Genomic DNA, 13380 nt, shown 5'->3' with positions numbered 1-13380 from the left:
TCGACCTACCTTGGATTATCTTCTTCAGCGCATTGGCATTGGTCCTCCCATTTGGACGTGAAGAGGAGGTGTTGGATAGGCGTCATCTCCAGATGGTGTCACGCTAGTGGCACACTCTTTAGCCTCTAGGCATTTTTGGGATTTATAGCATTCATTTCCATTTTTTCCTATTTACACATTTTTGGGTGGAGGAAAGGGTGGAGGAACTTTTCTAGAGATCCGTTCATCTTGTGCCTATATATATGAGGCATTGTAGTTCATTTCTAATCAAGTTGGCTAGTGGTTCATTGATGAGTTCTTGAGTACATTGTCTCTTCTCTCATCTCTTCTTTCTCACACTTCACACCCATAGCCCTAGAATCTTTCATTGTGTAAGGATGCAAAGGATCGGCTAGCACACCCACATCAAGAAGTTGCAACTTGCTGCTCTTCGTCAAAGATCCCAAAACGACATTTGTTCTAGCATAGCCAAGGACTTGAATAACATTGGACGCCACCAAGAAAAAAGATAGCAAGCATTGAGGAGGAGATGTGGGAATACGAAATTGGTGCATACATAGAGAGATATGACCATAGGGAGTTTTTATTGTAACCTTAAAAAACATAGAGCGATCCCAACCGCCGCAGGGAGTATTTATAATAGCCTCTAAACAATTGTTGCTGGTAGACATCGTTAGATAACATGTATAATGGATTGTAGAGAAGATCAACCCTCAAAAAATTCAACATCCATATTAACATGTATAAAAGGGTGTTTTTATAATAGTCTCTAAACGATTGTTGCTGCTAGACATCCTTAAACAACATGTATAATGGATTAAAGTGAAGATCAACCCTTAAGAAATTCAACATCCATAGACAAATTTCTCCTCTATGATAGAAGACCTCCTTAGATAACATGTATAATGGATTAAAGAGAAGATCAACCCTTAAGCAAAATACAACATCAAACAGATTTCTCTTCTATGATAGAAGATCAAAATTTATTTTATGCAAATCTATGAGTTTGGATAATGCTCACACCCATCATGGGACGAGGCCTTGAGATGGTTATGTAACCTCATCATGCTTTGACATAAAGCATCTTCAATGAACATTACTTTAATTTTATATTATGTTTGTTTAGGATTAGATGACATGTGCTCCCACAATAGTATTGTTTATTGTATCATCGTGTGAGACTTTAAGATGGTTACGTGAACCCTTCACAATTTGGCATAAAGCATCTGTGATGACCATCATAAATCATGTATCATTACTTTACATTTAATACTTCATTTAGGATTCATGAGATGTCCTATGCATCTCCCCCCATAGTACTCATGTTTATTGTATCATCATTAGTCTTATAAGCCATATTGGGCCCTTGTTGGCGTAATAAATCTCTCTCTCTCTCTCTCTCTCTCTCTCTCTCTATGGAAAAATATTTTCGAGGAGTCTAAGCTAGCATTTGTGGCATGTAGTATATTAATAACAAAAATGGAAAGTTGGAAGACAAAAGTGTTGTAAATATGTTTATTGGCCCAATAATCCAAGCCTTATATGGCTTGGATTATGGCCAAGGGACTTTCTACCACCTTTTTCAAATGATTTCATTACTTATGCTCTAGATTTAAGAATTTTTCCATCAGGCCATCAGAGATGGTTTGACAACACTTCAGTGCTACTAAATTTTCTCATTACTTCCATTAAAGTTGATATGAAATTGGGAATAGCATATCAATAAAGGTAAATGAGAACACTTTTATAATCATATTATGTCGATAGATTGTTTCCATGAAGAAACAAGACTAGTATAAACATAAAAATAGCAAGCATACAATCATAAAATTGAATTTCTTACATTCCATTTTTTATGAGATGAACATTATATGTAAGATAAAAATGTGTGACATTGATTTGGTTCTTTCAATCCTATTATCGTCAATTATGACAATAATATGTTGCCCAATTTCACATTAACGTGGGTTTTTGAGTCTTACTGTCATTAATATGACTTAATTTAAATGGCATGATCAAAGTCAAGAAAGAATTGGCTTTGAACGTGTTATGAAGTTTGACAAACTAGCCATGACTCATAAAAATGTGCATTGACGTGAAAACTTTTTTTGATGTCCCAAATTTGAAGGGTTTATAAAGAAAGACTTCAAAAGTGGCTTACCAAGAAGAAAAAAGTTGTTTTGAGTATAAATCTAAAAGGGTGAAAGCATGGATAGGTGGTACAAAAAGCAGTGTCTTTGACACTCCTTTTAATACTAGTTTTTATTTTATTTTGGAGAGCTTGAGGTAAATTTAGAAAATACTAGTAGTACTTCTTGTCCATAAAAGTGCTTTGAATAATATTATTAAGACTTTGAAACCACAAAAGGAACTCTAAAATTAGTCATTTCTTTCTACTTGAAAGCAGAAATGATACACCACCCAACCATGCTTTCACCCAAAAATTATGAAACCAACAATTGCATGCCCTTTAAAGTGTACATGGATACTTAGAGGAGGAGTTATAGAAGAGTGAGGAGAAAAAAATGCATGGCTTTGTGTAATTTTTAACTCCTAAATTTGAAAAATAATTCCAAAATCTATACTCAAAAGTTTCAAATTTTCTATATTTTGGGAGCTTTAGTTATAAAGTTCTTGAATTTGGTAAGAATTGCCTCTCTTTATAAACATATATATATATATATATATATATATATATATATAATTTAAAAGAAATGGAAGCACCTCCCATTTTTTATATTAGGTGAAAACCTTTTTTAGCAAGAGATGGCACTGCTAGGATTACATATGCCACTTGGGTAGGTTCAAACCATGTACCTCCCTTTTAAGAGGCAAGGGTGATGTCATCGGGATAAAGCCTTTTTTACACACATGGCTTAATTGAAGCATATAGGTCGTAGACAGCTACTTATCTTTAATTACTTCACACAATCCTAGATATCCCAGTCAAAGATTCTTTTTTGGTGTACCAAGGTTCCCTAAGTCCCTTGAAGATACATGGGTAGAAAAGATGTACATTGTAAACGGCTAAGCCAACAATTTGGGGTAGTGTTAAAGGTGATGGTTGGAAGCCGGTAAATTGTTGGACCTTAAGAAGACATACATGCAGAAGAATCAAAAGAAGAAGCCAAAAAATATGGGGGGGGGGATAGTAGTACAAAAGGAGATGGTTGGAGAATGGTAAATGGTTGGACCTTATAAAAAGATCAACGTTATTCTGACATCTCTAGGTGGGCATCCTTATCCAAATTTGCATGTACTTTGCTTTGAATTAGTGAAGAAGCTACATGGGCACGAAAAGGTTCCATTGATTTTGAGGTAAGGCCAAGTAAAAGAGGTGTGTTAGGCGGGAAGATGATTTGTTTCCTTTTTTTGCACCCGTGACTCCCATGCAGCTTTTTTTGGCTTACGGTCAGAGACAAACGTCACGATGCGATACAAACGTATCTCTTGTTTTTTGCGACCATGGGTGGTGGTGGACGGACAAAGCCTCGACGTGCCGTGAGAAAACGCTCAATCGCCCAACGTACTTCCCACGAAAACGATTCGTGTGAAACGCGCACACCAACTCGTCCCCCACCTTGTTGCCAAGCACCCAAGTGAAAATTGGGCGCTAGCTACTAGACAAGTTCCCTCTTCCAAGCCCCTAGAAATGCCTTTCACCTCTTAAAGTAATTACCTCAATGGGAACTTAATCCCTCTCTTGCTATTCTTGTCCAAGTCTCACAATTCCTCATCATCTCTAGCTATGATTTGATTGTTTAAATCTCTACATCACCCATCTCTTATTTCCATCAAGCCATTTGCATAGCTTTCTCGTGAGCACTATCGACTTTTTGTTTTGATGAGGAACACCTTTTGATTAGGACCCCATGACTACACGCACAAAAGGAAGGGGGGGAAGGGGGAGGGAGCGGGGCGGCAGGGAGGCCTCCCAAAGTGAAAGTACTAGATTTTGAATCTAGACAAGGGCATCGAATATTAGTACCCACTCTCTCACATGTGGTAAACTATGCATTACGATTGTTCTCTAACCTATATCTTATGCTCTCCAAAATAAAAGAAATATTTTTCCAAAGTTGGAGAAGCAAATCCATTTGGCAAAGAAAAAATCAACTCATCCACCAAGTATGTCAAGAAATGATCAAATATTTGAGTCATTATTTACAACACCCAAATTACTATTTCCAATCCAACCTTTGTTAGAACTTTATTGCCCTTCAAGAAGTCAACTAGGAGGAAATCCTCTCATTTTGAGACTAGTCAATATTTCTATGTATAACTTGAAATGATGAAACTAGGGGGGAAATGCTACTTTAAGGGTCTATAAAAATGGAGAGAAAACATTGAGTCCATCAACTCTAATCAAAATCCATGTAAGCGTCAACTCCACCATAGTTTCCCTTTTATCTTTGCAGCATTAGAACTGACTCCACTAGATCCAACCTCTAGGACTTCCCTTTTGTCAATCAAAGCTATTGAATCTTTGTTAGACACTTCACCATGGAAGTAAGGAAGATGGTCTTCTTTCGATTACATCATTGAGGGTTTTAAAAGAAAGAGTTGCTCTTTCTTAAAGCGCATCATTCCCTATGATATTCTAGAGACTTCACCTAGTCTAATAAAGATTGGTTTCTATCTCAAGAAAACTTGTCTTCACACAATCTAATGCTTCATTAACTCTTATTTTTTATTAATGGGAATTCAAAAACAAAGCTCTTTATTTTATATGGTAAAATAATAATATCCTTCTCTAACACCAAAAAACCCACAACTTCTTTGTTCCACACGAGTTTCATAGTAACCTTGGCTAGTTTGAACTTTTTACTATGTTTAGAATCAAAGAGAGTATAAACTTTAAATCTTGCATAGCTCGTTCAAAGAAGTTTTGTGAAACCACAGTTCTTGATGAAATGAGATAATTAGATTAGTAAATAATAAAAGAAGAAATTATTCTTCCCTTCAATTTGTCACAAATTAAGTTTATTAAAAAAAACGTCTTAAAATAGAATCAACTCCTTTAAGCAAGGGATTACTTGAGACAAGAAGATATTAAATGTAGACTATATAGGAGGGATGGGCTTGCTAAATGGATATATTCTCCAAAGAGTTCATTAATCCTTGGCTAAAAAAGGACAAAGCTTGCGAATCTCTTACCACATGCACCAAAGAATAAGGAAACACCAACAAAGCTTCATCAAAGGAAAATATATCCTTGATGCTATCATTCCTACAGGGGAAGAGATAGATATGTAGAAGAGACAATCAAGATTGTGGCAACTTTAAAATTGTGTTTGAGAAGGCATATAACATAATGTGATAGCTATATATGTCCTACAATCTCTTGAAAATATAGATTATATGTAAGGTTCAAATCCTCTTTGGGTGGTAATGCAATTTCTAGGATTTTAGTCAATGCAAGTCCCATTTCTAAATAGATCCATTTGGCAAGGACTCCTATTAGCCCTCTGTTGTATGTTTTCTCTAGGGATGCTCATTCTTGGCTTATTTATATAGAGAATATTAAGGGAAAATCAACCAAAAAAGCCTGCTTAAAAGAAAATTTATCCAATTTACTATGTAGTTTGTTGCTTTAAAATGATTAAGATTATGCCCGACTTTTTTAGCATAGTCTATACCAAAATTAGAGTCAAAACTAGAATTAAACCTTTCATGACTTTAGCATGGGGTCAAGGTAATAAAATAATCTTAAAAGGCACCATTTTTCATTATATTAGTCGTATTAGGGCACAATGTTTCGCTCCTAAAAATGCTTTTGTTTTTTGGGAAATTATTCTCATTTGGTCTTGGTGGTTTTCTTGTGACCAATTCAAGTTGCTTTTTGTTTAGCCCATATTTTACTCCTGCAGCTTAACTCCATCCTTCCTCATCATGGTTGAACTATGTACTTTTCATTCCGTATCTTTTTTATACTCTTCTTATAAATGGTGATTATACTTTGCTCCCCATTGCAATGGTGTTGTAAAGCCACTTCCTTTAATATTCTTATAGTAGTTGAGACTATCTTTTATTTGCGTGTTGTTAAATACTTTCATGACTTATGCTCCATGAGTGTCGTCATTGGAATCACTCTTGAGAGAGAGAGGGAGAGAGAGAGAGAGAGAGAGAGAGAGGATAAATACAACCTATTGGATCAATATAATAATATATCATGTACATAGTGTGGATGGCATAGCTCCATAGAATGGTTAAGAAATGCAAGAGGGCTAAGAAGTGAGTGCCTTTTGATGCTAAATGACATCCATAACATAAGCACACATATATAAATGTTTCTCCAAGCTATGAGAGGAAAGCATGGATGGTGTGTTCTCTCAAGTAGTTGAGGCAAACTATGTGGATGGTGACATAAGGTAGGTGTTCCAAAAGAGTGTTTCTCTATCTCTTGCACAACAAAAGACAGTTATGTGCATGTCCTCTAGGACTTTGAGCCCCCATTCCATTCAATCTCACTTAATGATGGGAGCTAAGTCAAAAGGCTATGATCCTATAAACTGCATACTATCGTACTATCTCCTTCTTATAAATGGGTGTCAATGTAACCTCTCTCTAAGAAGAATAAGAAGAATAGGATTGAAATTCTACCCCTCCAAGTAAGTCCTCCTTGTTTTCCTCTAAGAGTCCTCCAAATTTGTCCATTCATTATACGACAATGCAACTCCATGGTTCCTTGTCCTCAATATAAAGTATCATACGTTTGGACTTCATTTGGATAGTCTTAACATCCAAGTATGCTTTAACATCAACTTGTGTGTCTTAAGAAAGATTAGGTTATTTTATTTTGCATGGGGGCATTGAAAAAATTCAATAAGTACTTGCCCGAGTCCTCCAAATTTGGCCATTCATTATGTGATAATATAACTCCATGGTTCCTTTTCCTCAATATAAATGATCAATTTATAGCCTTCATTTGGTTGTTAAGTAGTTCTAACCCTCCTTGCTCTTTAGGGTAATTGAGTTTCTTCCATGAGATTATGAGTGTTAAATTCTTCTCTTGAAAAAATTCAATAAGTACTTGCCCAAGAGTCCTCCAAATTTGGCCATTCATTATGTGATAATATAACTCCATGGTTCCTTTTCCTCAATATAAATGATCAATTTATAGCCTTCATTTGGTTGTTAAGTAGTTCTAACCCTCCTTGCTCTTTAGGGTAATTGAGTTTCTTCCATGAGATTATGAGTGTCAAGTTCTTCTCTTGATCTAAGGCTCATAAGGAGGCCCTAAAAAGCTTCTCCACCCTCACCCAGTAGCCTTTGTTTTTGAAAGTATATATTAACATGAAATCTATATACATTATGAGCACATGCTTTACCATAGTAATTCCTTTAGTAAAATATAACTAACTTGTGTTTTAAATAATCCTTTGCAATTTTATCATAAAACTAATCAAAGTTTTTTTTTGGGATGTCAACCCTGATAGCCTTATGACCTAACCAACCTTTATCTAATTGAATTTATGTTTTTTTTACCATTCCTCCTAGTCTCCTCTATGTAAGGAGAGAAATTTTACTTTGTCTAATCTATTCACAAAGTTGAAAGTTTACATAGAACTCTTTCACCAATTCTAACATAGTATTCACATTGTCTTTTATGTTTTCTAGGATGCTAGTATTATCATTTGCAAAGAAGTAACTTCAGATCTTGAAGCAGAACTTTGGTTCAATAAAAATTGAAAACATTAGTAATGTTAAAGGGAAACCTTTCTTCATCGTTCTTCACTGATTGAACAATTGGGTACCCATTCATTGATACTACAAAAAGAGCATTCATTAGCATGGAAACCAAGTTGCAAAAGGAGGTCCCAAACCTGATCCTTTTATGACTACTAGCATAAACTCCCATCTAACTATGTCATGACCTTTGTTAAGATCCAAATTTAATAGTATATAGGAAGTTTTTTAAATAAGTGCATTCAAGATTGCAGCATGTGTGTTCTTACCATGGAGAAATCCAACTTGATAAAGTCTTACTACTTGTGATTAAATGCACTTGATACAAAAGAGCTAAGGCTTTTGCCATTATTTCATAAGGGGTATTAACATCCCTAGGTTCTTGTATGTCTATCTTCTTGGGGGTAAGTTTGATAAGTCATATGTTTGCCTCTTAAGAGCCTCATTCCTCCAAGCAAGGTTGAATGCACTACATACTCTTTCTTTATTAAGCCTTAGATGTGCCAATCAAATTTGATTCATCGAGGCCCGTGGACTTCACTTTTTTCATTTTGTTTGCATGAAAGTTTTATTCCTCTTCTTCTTCTTCAAAGAATATCCTCCCTACAACGGATAACTTTTCTTTGGGGACTCATATTTCACCATAGCTTAGGAACACTTCCAACATGTTGTCATAGCAATGTATTACTAGTGGTGGTGAGCCACTTATAGAAGAAAGATTCTCAATAAACAATTTTTTGATTTTGTTTTGGTAAGTGATGAGATAGTTTATTTATTGGTCTCTTTGGGGACTCATATTTCACCATAACTTAGGAACACTTCCAACATGTTGTCATAGAAATGTATTACTAGTGGTGGTGAGCCACTTATAGAAGAAAGATTCTCAATAAACAATTTTTTGATTTTGTTTTGGTAAGTGATGAGATAGTTTATTCCTTGGTCTTGACCTTGCTAACTCATTCTCTAGCTCTTTTTGCCTTGATTGCCTTGAAGATAAATCTTGAGGGGCAACACCTTCAAGAGACAACATTCTTGCACTCTTGATTGTTCTAATTTATTTCTCTCTGCCTTTTGTGCTAGCTTATACAATATTTTGTTGACCATGAGATCCTTGGATATTGGGTCATTATAATGAGTATTTCCCTCATTACATGTTCTACAACTTGAGAAGAATCTCTTCTTCTCTAAGACACCTATCTTTCATAATGTTTACAATAATTGGTCAAGTATGTGATACATCTATCCCCAAAAACTCCAAGGAATTGTCTTTGTGTATCCTATCAACTAGCCAACCTCTCTTTAAACCTTTATCGTAGTCAGGTTTCCCAAGCATGCTTGTGCTTAAAGGGTGCTTAAAGGGCGATGATTCTTTGTTCACCCTTAGGTTGCTACCATTTAAATGATAACATCATAGGGATATGATCCCACACGAGAGACTTCATCAAACATCTTGCTTCCACCAAGCAATCAAGACTCGCATCTCGCCAATATTCACCATTCTAGCTCTTTATTCTAAGTGAAGTAACTCAGGTTATCTCCTCTACATGTATCTTTGTTATCTACCGGTTTGTAGCTATGTCTCAACACATTTCATGAATACATTTCCCCTTTCTCTTTATCATGCCTAGGTTAGATCTATTCTTTGCATGTTCCACCATGTTCAAGTCACCATTTATTGCTAAATCTTTACCATGTTCTCTGTCATGCCTAGGATAGATCTATTCTTTGCATGTTCCACCATGTTCAAGTCACTGATTATTGCTAAATCTTTACCATTGATCACATGCTCAAGGTCAGTGCAAACCTTGGAATGAGCCCTTGAATCATTTGGGTCATACACATTATAGACCATTAGCTCAAAATCCTCCTTTCCATCCTCATAATAGTTTAGCAATTTCTAGGGTTTCTTTAAAAAAAAAAAGATAACTCCCTTTCCTCTTCGAGTAGGGGCATTAATGTAGCTCTAGGAGGCCAACCTTGTCTAGCATAGGGGATATCTTCTCCCTTTCCTCTTCGAGTAGGGGCATTAATGTAGCTCTAGGAGGCCAACCTTGTCTAGCATAGGGGATATCTTCTCCTCTATTATTTAGATTTCACAAAGCAAAATAATTCTTCCTTTAAAGTGATATACATGCATCTTTTTACCTTTTTTCATGGGGAACAACATCCCCCCCTCTCTCCCTCTTCCTTTTTGCGGCCCTTCTCATTCCATTCCAAGACACAAGATAGTGCATGCATTTTTATGCATTCTTACTTTTTAAATTTCACTTTGTGACACACTTTCATAACCTTGTATATACAAGCATCACAAATCTATTTGCATCATTTATTTTTTGAGAGAGGAATGATTGGGGGGTAGGGATTCAAGATTGGGATCTTTAATTTGGAGCAAAGTGACGAGAGAGATAAGGAGGTTACCTTTAGAGGACTTACTTCTTGCTTCTATTTTCACATGTTTGAGTTTACCCCCCTTCCTTAGGTTCTCTCGTAAAGGTGATGTTGCTTTTATGAGCACTTGCTTTCATCCCAAATAAGGAAGTATGTTTAAGAACCTCTATACTTCTACTTGGGCTTTGGCCTCTTTCTTGGGGTCCCCTATTTCCTCTTACTAAAATGGAAAGGGAAGTAGTGGAATCCACCTCTACCTTTGTGCATGGGAAATGTTTAGCAGAATGCTCAGATTCTTATAGCACTAGTTTGAGAAGGGGCCGAATTTGAGGGAGATGTATATCTCCATTCCATATATGGGGTTGCCATCTCAAATTTCCTCTAGAGTGTCATTTCTTTGATCCTAAACGATGCAAGATTTCCTTGCACCTCTCCTTGGGGAGTTTATAAAACTTTGCCCATAATTCTTTTGCATAATAGATTTGATTTGAGGCTGTAGAAGGTACACCAAGTTTGTGAAATATAGCCAAATTGGGCATTAATATTAGAGAACAAAGGATGGGAACAATGTGATGGCATAAACTAGACCTCTTTATATGAAGGCATATAGTTGAGGAGAAACTCAAAACTTGATAATTTAAAAAAAAACGTGAAAATTCTATAGAGTAACTTTACCTTAATATGTGACAATACTGCTTAAACCCTCCCCTTGAAGTAGAGGAAAACGAGACAATCATGTGCTTTTTTGAAGTCTGCAAAGACTTTGTCCATGGGCATGTTAATGTTAGATTTAAATACTTTCTTTGGGGCAAAGCTACCTTCCATCAAATGTTTTCCAATTTTGAGCTCCCTAGAGATGGATTCTTGAATTGGAGCATAGTGCTCTTATCAATGGAGCCGAGCATGGATATCCAAAGTTTGATGTGAGAATAGGGTCTTCTCACCTTTTTGCTTGAATGGGATTAGCATACCCTTACTTTTTATCTTAGACCCTGAGTGCTTCTACAATTAGCATGCTCATTTAGGTTCCTTCTCTGGATATCACGCATAAGTCATTGGGATTTCTATTTGTCACTTTTCTCCACCTCTTGGGCATTTCATAGGTCCTTGCTTTGAGGCTTTGTGGATTGCATGCAAAGGATACGTCTGTCTCATCAGTAGAAAAACTAGTTTTTATGCAATTCCTCTCTCTTGAGTTTTAAGCCTCCCACTAGAAGCTATTCTCTGTGTTCCAAACCAGCTAGTACATGCTTCTTCGAAAACATTTCACAAGCTAAAATCGATATTAAATTCTTAACACCAAAACAAACACCATGTTCCAACACTAACATCCTAACAGACACATTTTAGATTATTCTCCCTCTTAAATGCTCGTTGACTCCACAAGTGTTTGCATTGTCTTCCTTTCATGTACCATAGTATTCTCTTTAATATGGTCTGTTGACCTTGAAAAATAAGCATTGATTGGAAAAACAAACATATAATAATAGAAGGCTACTTTGATAAATTAAATTATTAAATTCGTATGTATATTTACACCTTATTTCTTGTACTGCTATGAATAGTTTCTTATTTAGGAAAATAATGTAGTAAGCCACAAGCTTGTAAGTGCATAAAATAGAAAAGATTTCTTTTAGCTTAAACAAAAAGATATTTCATTTTAACTTCCCTTAGAAATATCTATTCTTACATCATAAATGAGGTTGCACAATGTTATTTTTGAAGGACAAGATCAACAAACATTAAATGCTCCACAACTTCTCTTCTCTTCTCTATATTATCTTAAGGAAGTGTTTCACAAAGCTGCCACATGGCAAGAATTTGGAGGTTCGGGAAGAGGAGGAGGAGGTTTGGGTAGCATTTGATTTTGGAAGCCTCAAAAGACATGCGAAGCACGGGTTCCCAACTACTACAACTAGTTACTTGAATGATGTTGTCAACTAAAAAGATAATTTCCTCTCTCACCCCTCAAGTAGGTGTTGTCAAGTAAAAAAGATAATTTCCTTTCTCACTCCTCAAGTAGGTGTTGTCAAGTAAAAAGAAAATTTCCTTTCTCACTCCTTAAGTAGGTGTTGTCACGTAAAAAGATAATTTCCTTTCTCACTCCTCAAGTAGGTAAAGAATAGAAGGCATGGTTGGTAAGCTACTAGGATCTATTAATTTTTTGAGGTGCGACTTGCCATGTTACAAGGAATGCATTTCCTACCTACCATGATGGTATGCTATAAGACAACATGCTAGTTGCAACATTTTAAAGCTAGAAAAAAAGGTAGGACACATAAGGATAAAACACAAACATATGTGTAAGGTGATAGATTAGGTGTAGCTTTCAAGTGCTTGCATTGCTTTAGATAAAACTCATGTGAAGTTTTCAATTGAGGTTGCAAGGTGCCGTTGGGTGTTGGGACATCAAATCGAATGAAATTAAAATGTCCCATTGAGAGCAAGAAAAAGATGTGTAGAGGGGAATGCATATACTAAATTTGAAGAAAAAACTTTAAACATCATTCAATTTGTTTTAAATCCTTTTAATAAACCACAACCACAAAGACTTTTTGAGTGCAAAATTATGCGATAAATACTATTGGCCTTCCGATCCCCTTAAAGGAAAGCGTTAGTGAATTTCCACAACCAAGAAGAAAGGGACTTATAAAGACTTAAACATGATAACAAAAATTGATGAATTTCCTTTATTTCTAAGAGTAACGTCTACAAACTTTCAAATGGGCCATGGGTTGTAAAAAAAGGAGTTGTAAAATGCAAAAATGACGTTTGTTAACCTCTTCAATTTTATCGAGAAAGAAGCTTTTGTGAATTTCTACAAGTGCAAAAGGGTCATAAGGTCCAAAGGAATTACTTACTAGGAACATTTACACATCTCCATGCACCCGTTGTGTAGGATATATCCTATCCCCATAGAAATCTTGAAGGCATCATAAAAAAGAAAGCATGATGTCACATGAGTGCATTGCGCATGGTTTTTTTAGTACATAGTAGGTATGTTGTCTATTAGTTTCCAAGGTATTTGAGCATCAAGTATATATGTATACTTAGTATATTAACAAGGGATGATACATGAACTCATAAACGATGTAAAATAAAATTACCTGTAGATGGAGGTGACATTGGGGGTTTTCTTAGTAGTAAGGCCCCTCGGTGGAAATTAGAAATGCAACAATCCAACCTATTGAGCACGCCATTGATAAATTCATCCTGTATAAACATTCTAACGTAGAGTGCCAAGCCATTGATCGTGTATAAACAATTTATCTTAGAGTCCTTGCAAAAGCAATAATTTGAAAA

The sequence above is a fragment of the Cibotium barometz genome, chromosome 12 (assembly GCF_041138505.1).
Source record: "Cibotium barometz isolate CiBa-2024 chromosome 12, ASM4113850v1, whole genome shotgun sequence".
In the NCBI taxonomy this organism is placed as follows: Eukaryota; Viridiplantae; Streptophyta; class Polypodiopsida; order Cyatheales; family Cibotiaceae; genus Cibotium; species Cibotium barometz.
Note: the sequence above shows the minus strand (reverse complement) of the source record.